The following is a 13,133-nucleotide window of genomic DNA, read 5'->3' as shown; positions in this document are numbered from 1 at the left end:
AGAAATTTTCTACTCCACATTCCATCCACAAATCCCCCCTCCTCCTTCCTCCCACCCCCAGCCCTCTTTCTCAAGCCACCCCGCATCCCCACATCCCCCAAATTGAGGTCTCCCATGGGGAGTCAGCAGAGCCCAGCACACTGAGCCTAGGCAGGTCCAAGCCCCTTCCCACTGCACCAAGGCTGTGCAAGGTGTCACACCACAGGCACGGGATTCCCAGAAGCCTGCCCATGGACCAGGGACAGATTCTGATCCCCCTGCCTGGGTGCCCCCCAAACAGTTCGAGCCAAACACCCGTCTTCCATATCCAGAGGGCCTGGTCCAGTCCCATGGGGGCTCCACAGCCACCAGTCCACAGTTCATGGGCTTCCACTAGTGTGGCCAGTCATCTCTGCACATCCTCCCATCATGATCTCGACGTCCCTCGCCTGCAGAATCTCTCCTCTCTCTCATCAATTGGATTCAATATGGGTTAATTTAAATTTTAAGAGATAGCTGAAAACAAGCCTCAGCTAAAGGCCAAGCTTTCATAATTAATAAGAAGTCTCTGTGTCAGGACGGGCAGTGGTGGAGCACGCCTTTAATCCCAGCACTTGGGAGACAGAGCCAGGCGGATCTCTGTGAGTTCAAGGCCAGCTCGGGCTATAGAGTGATTTCCAGGACAGGCATCAAAACTACACAGAGAAAGTCCCAGAAAACCAAAAAAAAAAAAAAAAAAAGTCTCTGTGTCATTATTTGGGAGCTGGCTGGCAGGTCAGAGAAAGACTTGTTACAGATGGGCTTGTTGAATGTCGGCTTTCCCTCACAGAAGGGGTGTGGAGAGGGTCATGGGACCCTTGCCTGAGTATCTCCCAATCAGCTGTAAGCAATTCTGCCCTAATTGTATGTGGCCTTGGGGAGGGGCTTGAGAATATAGGGGATATTGAGGATATGTCTTAGTTATTTTTTGTTGCTGTGATAAGACACCATGAATAAAGCATCTTCTAGAAGGAAGAGTTTATTTGGGTTTATGGTCCTGTAGAGTGTAGTCCATCCTGGTGGGGAGGCTTGGCAGCAGGCATTCAAGCATGGAGGTGGGAGCAGGAAGCCGGGGCTGACATCTCCAAATGCAAGAAGCAGAGAGAGAAAACAGGAGGAAAGGTCTGGTAGTGTGAGTGTAACTGGCCCCCATAAGCTCACAGGGAGTGGTACTATTAGGAGGTGTGGCTTTGTTGGAGTAGGTGTGGTCTTGCTGGAGGAAGTGTGTCACTGTGGAAGTGGGCTTTGAGGTCTCATATATGCTCAAGCCATGCCCAGTGTCTCAGCTCACTTCCTGTAGCCTTCAGATCATGATGTAGAATTCTCAGCTCCTTCACCCAGCACCATGTCTGCCTGTGTGCCACCATGTCCTGCTATGATGATAATGGACTGAACCTCTGAACTGTAACCCACCTCAATTAAATGGTTTTCTTCATAAGAGTTGCCGTGGTCATGGTGTCTCTTCATAGCAATGGAAACCTGGACTAAGACAAAGGGCAAAGTCCACCCCTACTGTACTTCCTCCAGCAAGGGCTTGCCTCCTCATAACCTTCCTCAAAGCACAGCCAACAGGGGACCATGTGCTCAAACGCCCGAGCCCAGGGCATGTGTTTACCGTTCAAACCACCAGAGTGGGGGGAAGACCAGGGGAACAGAGGCTCTATCTGCATGGCCAGGGAAAGGCCATCATCCATGCTGGCTGTGCAGACCTTCCAGGGTGAATGCTCTCAGGTCCTGTCTGCTCCTGTGCGGGACCCCTCACCTCTGTAAGTAATCCTAATAAACTCACAGGCCTCAGAGTGAACTTTGGTGGATTCTCACTCTGGTTTGTTTCTGGGACCTTAGGAGGAGGGATAGCCATTGGTTACATCTCCTCCGGGGAAGGAATTTTAGCAATACCAGTCTGGCCTTGAATTCTTGATCCTCCTGCCTCAGCCTTCCAAGTAGTGGAGCTCACAGGCTAATCCCTTATTGTAAGGACACCATTCACACCAGGCTGGGCTCAGCCACAGGACCTGATTTCCTTCAGCTGCTTCCTTATCCTGACCCAAATACAGCTGTATGCCTGAGGTACCTGGAGTCAGGACTTTGGGAAGAAAATAGTCCAGGCTGTAGGAAAACAGGCTTTTCTGCTTCTGTCGTGTGGCAAGACCTTCCCTGCCACAGTGTGGCTGCCACACTTCTGTTCTGGAGAGATGGGGCAGGGAATGGTGATATCTTTACAGTTTATCAGTGTTTTGTACCTGAAAGAATTACTGTTGTTATTGTTATTTGCTTGGTTGTTTTGAAGGGGAGGGGAAACTTGTATAGATTTTCTTGGTATCTCAGTCTGTTTCTGTTACTGTAATTTAGTATCGAAGATGGGGTGATTTATAAAAAGAAATGTACTTGGCTAGCAGTTCTGGAGGCTGGAAGTCCAGGGCCATGGTGCTGGCACTCATATGATCCTTTGTCAGGGGCCTCTCCATAGATTGGACATGGGGGGACATCATGTGGCAAGACAGTGTGTCCAACAAAGCTCATCTGTACTAGGAAGTCACTGCCTTGATAACCAAGTCCACTGCTCTGTGAGAAGAGTTATCGTCATCATATAACATTGATAAAAATATCAAATAATAACAATCATCAGCCACCTATCTCCAGACCCCAGAACAGAGGAACCTGGAGTTATGGGAAATGTGTACAATACATTAGATCCCGGAAAAGAGAGTTCCTCACCACACCCACACCTACAGACCACACGGAGCCAGGGTCACACTGCACTGGGAGCCAGGCCTGGGTTGACCCTGCAAGGTCAGTGTGGCCCTCACATCACACCCGCTTGGCTCCTCACTGGGTTGACTGGTCTGAACTCCTAGTTTGCCTTGAATTTGCATCGTCCTGCCTGTATTTGTGTTCACGGCATCGTTCAGAGCTGTGGAATTCACGTGACTCATCTGCAGCTGCCTGGGTGGCTCTGAGGCAGCTGTGCTCAAGCCAGGCTTGGGGCCATCATACAATACCAAAATAACAAGGAGCACGCAAATGCGACATGGGAACACGGACCATATGAAAATGCGTCCGCTGAGACTGTCGTTCCTTCTGGACTTCGGAAGTCACACAGGTCAGAAAGAGACGGGCGTCGGGCTGGGAGATGAGACTCAGTTGGTAGAAGGTTTGTTTAGTATGCAGGAGGCCTTGGTCTGATCTCTAGCATGGCTTAAACCAAGTGTGGTGGCACATCCTGGCAACAGAAGTCGGAAAGTGGAGGCAGGAGGATCAGGAGTTCAAAGTCATCCTCAGCTGCATGTGGAGCTTTAAGGCAGCCTGGGATATACAACATCGTGATTTAAAACAGAAGTGGAGAGAGACAGGCGTGGACCACTACCTGTAACCCCAGTTGCTCAGGAAGCTGAGGCAGGAGGATCTCAAATTCAAAGCCAGAATGAGCAATATAGCCTAACCTCAACTAGAAATGTATGTGAATCGTTGCTGGCTGGCTTATACTGAGGTGGTTGTTTTGTGAAAGGATCTCATTATGCAGCCCTGGCTAGCCTGAATTTCACGCTGTAGACCAGGTTGGCCTCAGACTCCCAGAGCTCCGTTTGCCTTTGCCTCCTGAGAGCTACATTGAATGTTTATGGAAATTTAGGTAACAGATGTGTTTTATTTTTAATTTCTTTAGATTTATTTATTTTTATTTTGTGTATTTGTGAGTACCTCAGGTATGTGCCTGGTTCTCTTGAAGGCCAGGCAAAGCTGTCAGGTCCTCTGGAACTTGAATTACAGACAGTTGTGAGCCACCATGTAGGTGGTAAAAGTTCTGGGAACAAAACCGGGCTGTGTGGTATGGCATAGTGGTTAGTTTTCTGTCAGCTTGACATAGCTAGAGACGCCTTTAATTGATAAACGCTTCCATGAGATTGGCCTGTAGGGAAGGAAGCCTGTAGGAGTATTTTTGTTTTGTTTTGTTTTGTTTTTATTTTTTGAGACAGGGTTTCTCTGTGTAACAGTCCTGGCTGTCCTGGAACTCGCTCTCATTTTGTAGACCAGGCTGGCCTCGAACTCACTGAGATTCACCTGCCTCTGCCTCCCAAGTGCTGGGATTAAAGGCGTGCACCACCGTGGCCCGGCAGGAGTATTTTTTTTTTTTTTTCTGATTAGTGATTGATGTGTCTCCCTAAGACACAAATGCCAGGCAGTACCCACGTTCCCTCCTCCTCAACAGAAACCACTTGATTTCTGCAGCAGGTACCTGGGACTCAACCCCCTGGACACCCAATCCTGGTGTAAGTCGGGGTGCCAGGTACAGTCGCATCGCAGTGTCTTTGGTGACCTTTTCATCTGCAGTCCAGCTGTGGCCACCAGAGTGAAGGTCATAGGTGGCCTGGTTGGGGAGGTTGTAGCTGGAGGTACCACCCTGACACTAGGTCTGAGAGACCCTTCAAGGACTGGGACCTTTGTTTCTACGGGGTTAACACAGTCGGGTCAGCCCTGCCCACTGTCTTTAGTCCCATGTATGGCTGCTTAATTCTGTCTCTGGTTCCTGAGAAGCCAAGGCTGGCTTCTCCTCCAAGGCTCTTGTTTCCCCATGGGGTGAAGTTGTCTAGGGTGACTCTGCCCTTCATCAGGAGTGGCGTAGGCACGTGTGTGCTTTTCTTAGCTTCTGGGGCCCATCTGTTCCTGTATTTGTCTCCCAAAGCCAGGGCCTGTGGAGACTCAGCAATTATCTACAGGTGATACCTGGTGACTGGATCGTACTCCTGGGACCAGGCACAGCTGTCTCAAACACTGGCCGTATTGCCTGAGCTGGCTAGGCTATCTGAGAGGTGGGGACAGTCTCTGGGCCTGAGTCAGCCTGCTACAGAGCCATTTGGAGTTCCTATCAGTCACACCGTGAAATGCACCTTTGTTCTGGAGGACGTCTTTGCTTCCTTTCTTCCTTCCCACTTCCCTTTCTTCCTTTCCACTTCCCTTTCTTCCTTTGCACTTCCTTTTCTTCCTTCCTCCCTCCTCCTCCTCTTCATCCTTCTCCTTCTCCTCCTCCTCCTCCTCCTCCTCCTCCTCCTCCTCCTCCTCCTCCTCCTCCTCCTTCTTCTTCTTCTTCTTCTTCTTCTTCTTCTTTCTTTTTTTTTTTTTGAGACAGGGTTTCTCTGTGTAGTCCTGGCTGTCCTGGATCTCACTCTGTAGACCAGGCTGGCCTCAGACTCAGAAATCTGCCTGCCTCTGCCCCCCATGTGCTGTCATTAAAGGTGTGCACCATCACCACCCAGCTCGCTTCCTTTTCTTAAACGTGTTTAATCTGCAAGAAGAGTTTTTCCCCAGGTGCCTCTGTCTGAACTGGCCCCATTTCCTACTCAGCTGGTTCCAGGCTCCATCCCCATCTTAGTTACTGTCCTATTGCTGTGAAGAGACACCACGGGCAAGACAACTCACAGAAGAAAGAGTTTACTGGAGCTTATCGTTCCAGAAGGTTAGAGTCTATGGTCATCTTGTCAGTGAGTATGGCAGCAGGCCGGCAGGACACTGCAGCAGGGCTGAGAGCTTACCACTTTATCTGCAAGCAGAAGATAGATAGATAGATAGATAGATAGATAGATAGATAGATAGAGAGATAGATAGAGAGATAGATGATAGATAAATAAAGATAAATGATAGATATAGATAGGTGACAGATAAATATAGATAAATAGATGATTGATAGATATAGATGATAGAATAGATAGATGATTGATGATAGGTAGATAGATGATAGATATAGATAGATGATAGATATAGATATAGATAGATAGATAGATAGATAGATAGATAGATAGATAGATAGATAGAGGAGATAGATAGATAGAGGAGATAGAGAGAGAGGAGACAGAGACAGACAGACACTGGGAATGGCATGGGCTTTTGAAACCTCAAAGCCAACCCCCAGTGACACACATACTTCAACAAGGCCACACCTCCTAATCCTTCCCAAACAGTTTCCTCAACTGGGGACCAAACATATGAGCCTATGGGGGGCCATCCTCACTCAGACCAACACAATCCCCTCCAGCTGTGCAGTGGGTCAGACAGATGTTGCTCCTATCTGAGGGATGTCACAAATCACAGTGACGTTCACATTGCTGTCTCTCTGGAGGGCCATTGGGCTTAGTCCCCACTGAGCGTCCATGTCCTAAGCCTCAGGGCAGCTTTGTCCTCTGTGCACACAGAGATGAGTCCTAAGAGGCAGCTCTGTGTCTACTCTGCCTGCCGTGTGTGTGTGTGTGTGTGTGTGTGTGTGTGTGTGTGTGTGTGTGTGTGTGTGTTCTCTCTCTCTCCCACTCTGCCGCACACCACGGTCTGTATCTGAGGCTTTGCCACAGGCTTAGAGCTCTTCCGCTCATGGTTCAGAATCACACAGGGCAGGCCTGAATCATGGGCCTGAGCACATCTCCTCTGACCTCCCTTCTCTTCAAGTCTAATCAACACTTTCCAGGCATAACCGCTGCCCACAGTTCCACAGGAAGGTTTTAGGACTTCCTGACCAAGTGCCGTGATACCACCACTGAGTGGGGGTGAGGGTAAGCTTGTAAAGTTCTCAGACTTGAATTTTGAAACATCAGAGGCATCAGCACTGTGTGTGTGTGCTCGCATGCACACATGTGGGATACCACACACCAGGCTTTTAAACTGTGCAGTTTGTTTCGATTTCATTTTTAGAATGTATTATTATTTTACATTTTCTTTGTGTGTTGGGGGGATACACATGGATCGCAGCCTGAGTGTGAAGGCCAGAGGACTTCTGGGAGTTGGTTCTTTTCCACCATGTAGGTCTTGGGGATTACATTCAGGCCATCAGGCTTGGGGGCAAGTGCCTTTCCCCCCCTGAATTCAGTGCTCTTGACAGTTCTGTTTGTATCCAATTTTATGGTTAGAGTTCTACTTTTTGTTTTTTCCTACAGTCTCAGAATGCCTTCCTGGGGAATGTCGGTACCAGTATCATCCACACCCAGGGTACTTTTCCCTTTGGGGTCAAGTGGGGTCTGACACCATCTGGAAAAAGTCACAGGAAGCCTTTGCTTTGACTGAACCCAGGTCCAGTGGGATGCTATCCAAAGACTGAAAATTGGCTTAGCCACGAACCCGAGTTAACCAGCCCTGGCAGCCTTGGCCTGGCAGCCCCACCTGGCTACAGACTCACTTCCTAGAACCAACGATGCTGGCTGTCCTTGCTTGCTGTCTGCTGCTGTATAAATGTCAGGACCAAAAGCAATCTGGGGAGGGAAGGGCTTATTTCAGCTTACAGCTTGAAGTCCATCATGAAGGGAAGTCAGGGCAGGAACTGAAGCAGAGGCTACGAAAAATGCTGCTTACTGGCATGATCCTTATGATGTACCCAGCTTGTTCTCTTTTTTCTATTTAAAGTCTTTGCTATCATCATCATTATTCTCTTATGCGTACGGTATTTTGCCTACATGAATGTCGGCATCATATGTGTGCAGTGTCTGTGGAGGCCAGAAAAGGGTGTCGGATCCCCTGGAACTGGAGTTACAGATGGTTGAGAGCTGCCGTGTGGGTGCTGGGAATTGAACCTGGGTCCTCTGGAAGAGCAGCCAGCGCTCTTACCTATTGAGCCATCGCTCCAGCCCTTGGTCAGCTTTCTTACACAACCCAGGACTACCTGTCAATGGCAGGCACTACCCACAATGGGCTGGGTCCTCCCACATCGATCATTAGTCAAGAAAATCCCGCCACAGACTTGCCAACACATTTTCTCACTTGAAGTTCCCTCTTCCCAGATGACTCTAGCTAGTGACATGTGGACAAAAATCTGGCTAGCACAGGGCCCCGGAGCTTACTGCTTGGTCAGGTTCCACTGTGGTCCAGCTGCTTGTCCTTGGGTGGATTGATGAGAAACTGACCCATCGATGCTCTGTAAAGCCGGAGGGGGACTTTCCAGCATGTTCTGCTGACAGCGAGGAAGGTCATTTTAGGAAATATATTTCCTGTTTATTGTAAGTCTAACACATGCATAGAATGTATTCCAATTTTATTCACCCCTTTAACTCCTTCTGCTCTTCCCACACAGCCTTTCCCAACTTCACGTCCTCTTAGGGAGATGGTATTATACGGAAGGCAGCCCCCGGCTCCTTCCGGCTCTCCCAGACCTCAGCACCCAGCTGTCTTTCACTGGCCTCTACCTCTCCATCCAGTCACCTCTCAGAATCCCTCTACCATCTGCCAATTTCTGACCCTTCTACTCCAGGGCCAGGGGGTCTGGGTTTTCGCACCCCCTACTGTGTGAGCTCCAGACCAGCTTACCCAGTCTGGGCTAGGAGAAGCCCAGGAAACAGACTTTGCTCCTGCAAAGCCTGCAGACCTGGCCCATTTGGGGCCGGGCCAAGCCCTTTCTTCTCCAAGGTCTGTTCCGGATCATGAGGTGGGGTAAGGCACAGAGACTGCCCAGTTCCAGGCCAAAAGGAAAGGGCCATCAAAGTTCCTGCAGATCAGAGCCCACCAGACTGGCCTTTGAGGCCCTGGGTACAATGGTTTGTGGCCGGGAGCCAATACATCTTGGCTCAAGTCCAGGAGATGGGGGAGGGGAACCAGGGAGGTCTGCGGCTTCTGGGTCTGTCAAAACTGATCTGGTCAGCTGGGTGACCACAAAGAAGCATCCTAGTAGCTGACTACCTCAGTTTCCTCAACCACAAGACACAGCTGTCTCCACTGTCTCCTCAGAACTGCTGCAGGCAGCGGGACTGCAGGAACCCATTCCTAATACCTGCTTGCCTGGTATGCATGTACATGTGCATGTGCCTGTGTGTGTGTGTGTGTGTGTGTGTGTGTGGGTGTGGTGTATGAAGCGTGTGAGGGGGTGTGTGCCTGTGCATTTGGGTGTGGAGGCCAGAAGGTGACATCAGGTGTCTTTCTCTATTGCTGTCCACCTTTTTTTCTTTTTTTCTTTTTTTTTTTTTTTGAGACAGGGTTTCTCTGTGTAGTTTTGGTACCTGTCCTGGAACTTGCTCTGTAGACCAGGCTGGCCTCGAACTCACAGAGATCTGCCTGGCTCTGCCTCCCGAGCACTGGGATTAAAGGCGTGCACCACCACCGTCCAGCTCCCACCATCTGGGTCCCAGGGACTGAACTTCTCAGGTCTGGTGGAAAAAGCCTTTACTCACTGAGCGATCTTCCTGGGCCCCTATTTATTTAAATTTATTTCTGTGTATGGGTGTTTTGCTTGCACGTGTGTCCATACACCATGTGTGTGCCTGGTGCCCTTGGAGGCCGGAAGAAGGTGTGAGATCCCCTGGAACTGGAGTTGGAGACCGTTGTGAGCCTCCATATGTGTGCTGGGACTCAAACCCAGGTCCTCTGCAAGAGTAGACGCTCTTATCCGCTGAGCCATCTCTCCAGCCACCACCTTATTTTTTTGAGGCTGCCTCTCGTTGAACCTGGAGCTCAGTGATTGGTCTAGACTGGCAGCTAGCGAGCCCCTGGGATCCATCTCGATGCCCTCGGACCTGGGGTTGCAGATGCCACGGCGCTCCCATCCTCCCCTGCGCTTGTCTGCTCTGGGCTGGGAGCTGAACTCAGGTGGTCACGTCTCTCAGTCGCCTGTTCCAGTGGAACTTTGTGTCTGCAGAGGGGCAAGGCAGGCAGCATTTTCTTCCCCCTTAGAAGCTCAAAGTGGCGAGTTGTGGCCACTGAGAGGCAAAGGTGAAGGCAGGACATCTCATACAGACTCTTTTCTCCCTTCTTCCTGCCCACACTTGCAAACTCCATGGCTGAAATTAGGGAAGCCATTTTGAGAGCATGTGAATCAAAGTCACACCATACTATTGGCTGAGATGGCGAGCCTGATTAGGGGCCTGATCAGGGGTCTGATCTCTGATACCATTGTGATATTGAGATGTTTGATATGAAATGGAACCCCAAGCATATCTATATCTTGATGGCTGCTTTGTGCTATTACAGCAATTGAACACAAAATTACTTTTTTTTTTTTTTTTTTTTTTTTTGAGACAGGGTCTCATGTAGCCCATGCCCTCAAATAGACTATGTAGTGGAGGGTGACCCTGATCTTCTGATCCTCCTGCCTCCACCTCCTGAGTGTTCGGATCATAGTATCTCAGGTGTGCACCACCAATGCCCAGTTTATGCTGTGCTGGGGATCAAACCCAGAGTGGTATGTGGGGGAGGAAGCAGCATGGATATGGCGAGCTGAGGGCCCATTTGGAGGGTAGTGTCTCTAACAGGAACATCCCAGTTTGGTGTCAATGGCTGGGTGCCCAAACAGGTAGGGACCCTGCAGATGTGGCTAAGTCTACAGAGGTGCAGGAAATGCCTGTCAGCTTCCAGTGGTGCAGACAAAGGCTGCTGGAGACAGAACCGGAGTCCTGTGGGTGCAGGGGTTCCTCAGCCGAAGTCTGTGTTCAGTGGCTAAGGATGTGGCTCAGTTGGGGGAAGGAAGTCATATTTGGTACAGGGCCAGGAAAGGCTCCAGAGCCCAGGCTCAGCCCCAGGCCTCAGTTCAACTAGGCCAGACCCATCCTTTCTGGACAGTGTCCCTAAGTCACCCCAGCTGCCTCAGTAGGACCAGCACAGATGCCTTGCACAGGGGACCAGAGAAGAGCCATTTGGATGTCCTCAACCATCTGCGCTGGGCCTGCAGCAGGTGTTACAGCCACTGAGTTCCCGCAGTGAGCAGAAATGAAGGACGGGGCAAAACACACGCACCTCATACGAATGGGACAAACTGGGGCGGAAGGGCAGACGGGCACACGGCCTGTGTCTCTATCACTGGACACAGTGTGAACACAGGCCTCAGGGTCCTGCCTGTCCTCAATGAAGGCTGTCACCTCGGCTCCCCAGAGCCTTTGGTCAGGAGTGGGGTTGGGGGGACAGGGAAAGGGTATTAGCACAGGTGAATGTGTGGGGTGAGGACATGGTGGCCTGGGAGCCACAGGAGACTTTTATTATTATTATTATTATTATTATTATTCTATTATCAGCTTGATACGGTACAAATTCTTATCCTAATAGTGAAATGTTTCCCTGAAGCTTGCCCAGTGATTGAGTAAAACCAAAACTTATAAGCCATAGTCATCCTAGGGTCCCCCCTGCTATGAAGCCTCCCTGGTTCTGTGGGTTTCAGTCTGATTGTTCTTTGCTTTAATATCTAGAATCCACTTATGAGTGAGTACATACCATGTTTGTCCTTCTGGGTCTGGGTTACCTCACTCAGGATGATATTTTCTAGTTCCATCCATTTGCCTGCAAATTTCATGCTGTCATTGTTTTTCTCTGCTGAGTAGTACTCCACTGTGTATATGTACCACATTTTCTTAATCCATTCTTCAGTTAACGGGCATCTAGGTTGTTTCCAGGTTCTGGCTATTACAAATAGTGCTGCTATGAACATAGTTGAGCATGTGTCCCTGTGGTATGATGGAGCAATTTCTGAGAAACCGCCAAAATGCTGCAGTTTGTGGTTGTACAAGTTTGCACTCCCACCAACAGTGGAGGAGTGTTCCCTTTGCTCTGCATCCTCTCCAACACTGACTGTTATTAGTGTTTTGATCATAGCCATTCTGACAGGTGTAAGGTGGTATCTCAGAGTCGTTTTGATTTACATTCCTCTGATGATTAAGGATGTTGAGCATTTCTTTAAATGTCTTTCAGCCATTTGTGATTCTTCTTTTGAGAATTCTGTTTAGCTCTTTAGCCTATTTTTTAATTGGATTGTTCAGTATTTTGATATCTAGTTTCTTGAGTTCTTTATATACTCTGGAGATCAATCCTCTGTCAGATATGGGGTTGGTGAAGGTCTTTTCCCATTCTGTAGGCTGTCTTTTTGTCTTATTGACCGTGTCTTGTTGCCCTACAAAAGCTTCTGTTTCAAGAGGTCCCATTTATTAACTGTTATTCTCAGTGTCTGTGCTACTGGTGTTATATTTAGGAAGTGATCACACAGGAGACTTTCTAACAGAGATGGTGGGAAGGGACACATCTGACTGCAGGTCGGCAGCCTGAGTATCTAGAAAAGTAGGTGTGCAGGGTGCTCCTATGGCCCAAGGGAGGGGCCTCAGATTCCCTGGAACTGGAGGTCTAGTCCCCTAGAGTTGCATCATGATTTCCCTCCTTCTGGGCCTTTTGTGTCTTGGTGGAGTCAAAGTTCACAGTGAGATCTCTTCCTGGCTCGCACTGACCTTTTGTGTTGTTTTGAGATAGGGTCTCGCTATGTGGCCCTGGCTGTCCTGGAACTCATGTAGACCAGGATGGCCTCGAACTCACAGAGACCCACCTGCTTTTGCCTCTGCCCTGTTGGAATTAAAGGCTTGTGCCACCACACCGAGCATACCCACCTTTATTTGTATCCATTTATACTCACACTCTCAGCAGAGTCCTGTGGGTTTATTCTTATTAGTGTGTGTGTGTGTCACATGCATGAGGGTGCCTGAGGTGGCCAGAAGGGGGCATTAGATGCTTTGGAGCTGGAGTTGCAGATGGTTGGGAGCCAATGGATGTGGGTGTTGGGAACAGAACTCAGATCCTCTCCAAGAGCAGTGAGCGCCCACACTGGCTGAATTGTCTCTCAGTCCTCCAGGGTTTACTTTAAAATGCTGCATTTTAACCCTGAATGGGTCTGGAGAAGGTGTTGCTCAGCAAAGGCCCTGTCCCCGGGCTTTATCTACCAGCTCCCTCTGCACAAAGGCTCCAAGCGGAGTCCCCAGACTTTCCTGGCTTCACACTCAGAAACACCTCCCACAGCCCCAGGCCCTACCTGTGTGCTCTGGCAGCTCCTGCCATGGGTTTCCTCTGTCTTTTCTAGGCTTTGTGTATCCCAGGCGAGTGCTCTGCTGCTGGGCTACACTCCCATTCTATTTTATTTTAACACCTTTGGGTGTTTTGCCTGGGTGTATGTCTGTGTACCACGTGCGTGCAATGCCCGAAGAAGACAGAAGAGGGTGTTGGATCCCTTGGAACTGCAGCTACCAGGTGGGTACTAGGAACTGAACCCAAGTCTTCTGAGTGCTCTTAACCCTTGAGCTATCTCTCCAGCCGCTCTGCCCCCTTTAAAAAGAAAAGACCCAAAATGTGTTTCATTCAGCCAACATGAACAGGTAGCTTTTGGTACTGGTGATGAGATCTAAGGGGGC

This window comes from Peromyscus eremicus, chromosome 20 (genome assembly GCF_949786415.1).
Source record: "Peromyscus eremicus chromosome 20, PerEre_H2_v1, whole genome shotgun sequence".
Lineage (NCBI taxonomy): Eukaryota > Metazoa > Chordata > Mammalia > Rodentia > Cricetidae > Peromyscus > Peromyscus eremicus.
The sequence above is the reverse complement of the archived record's forward strand: the minus strand, read 5'-3'. Positions refer to the sequence as shown.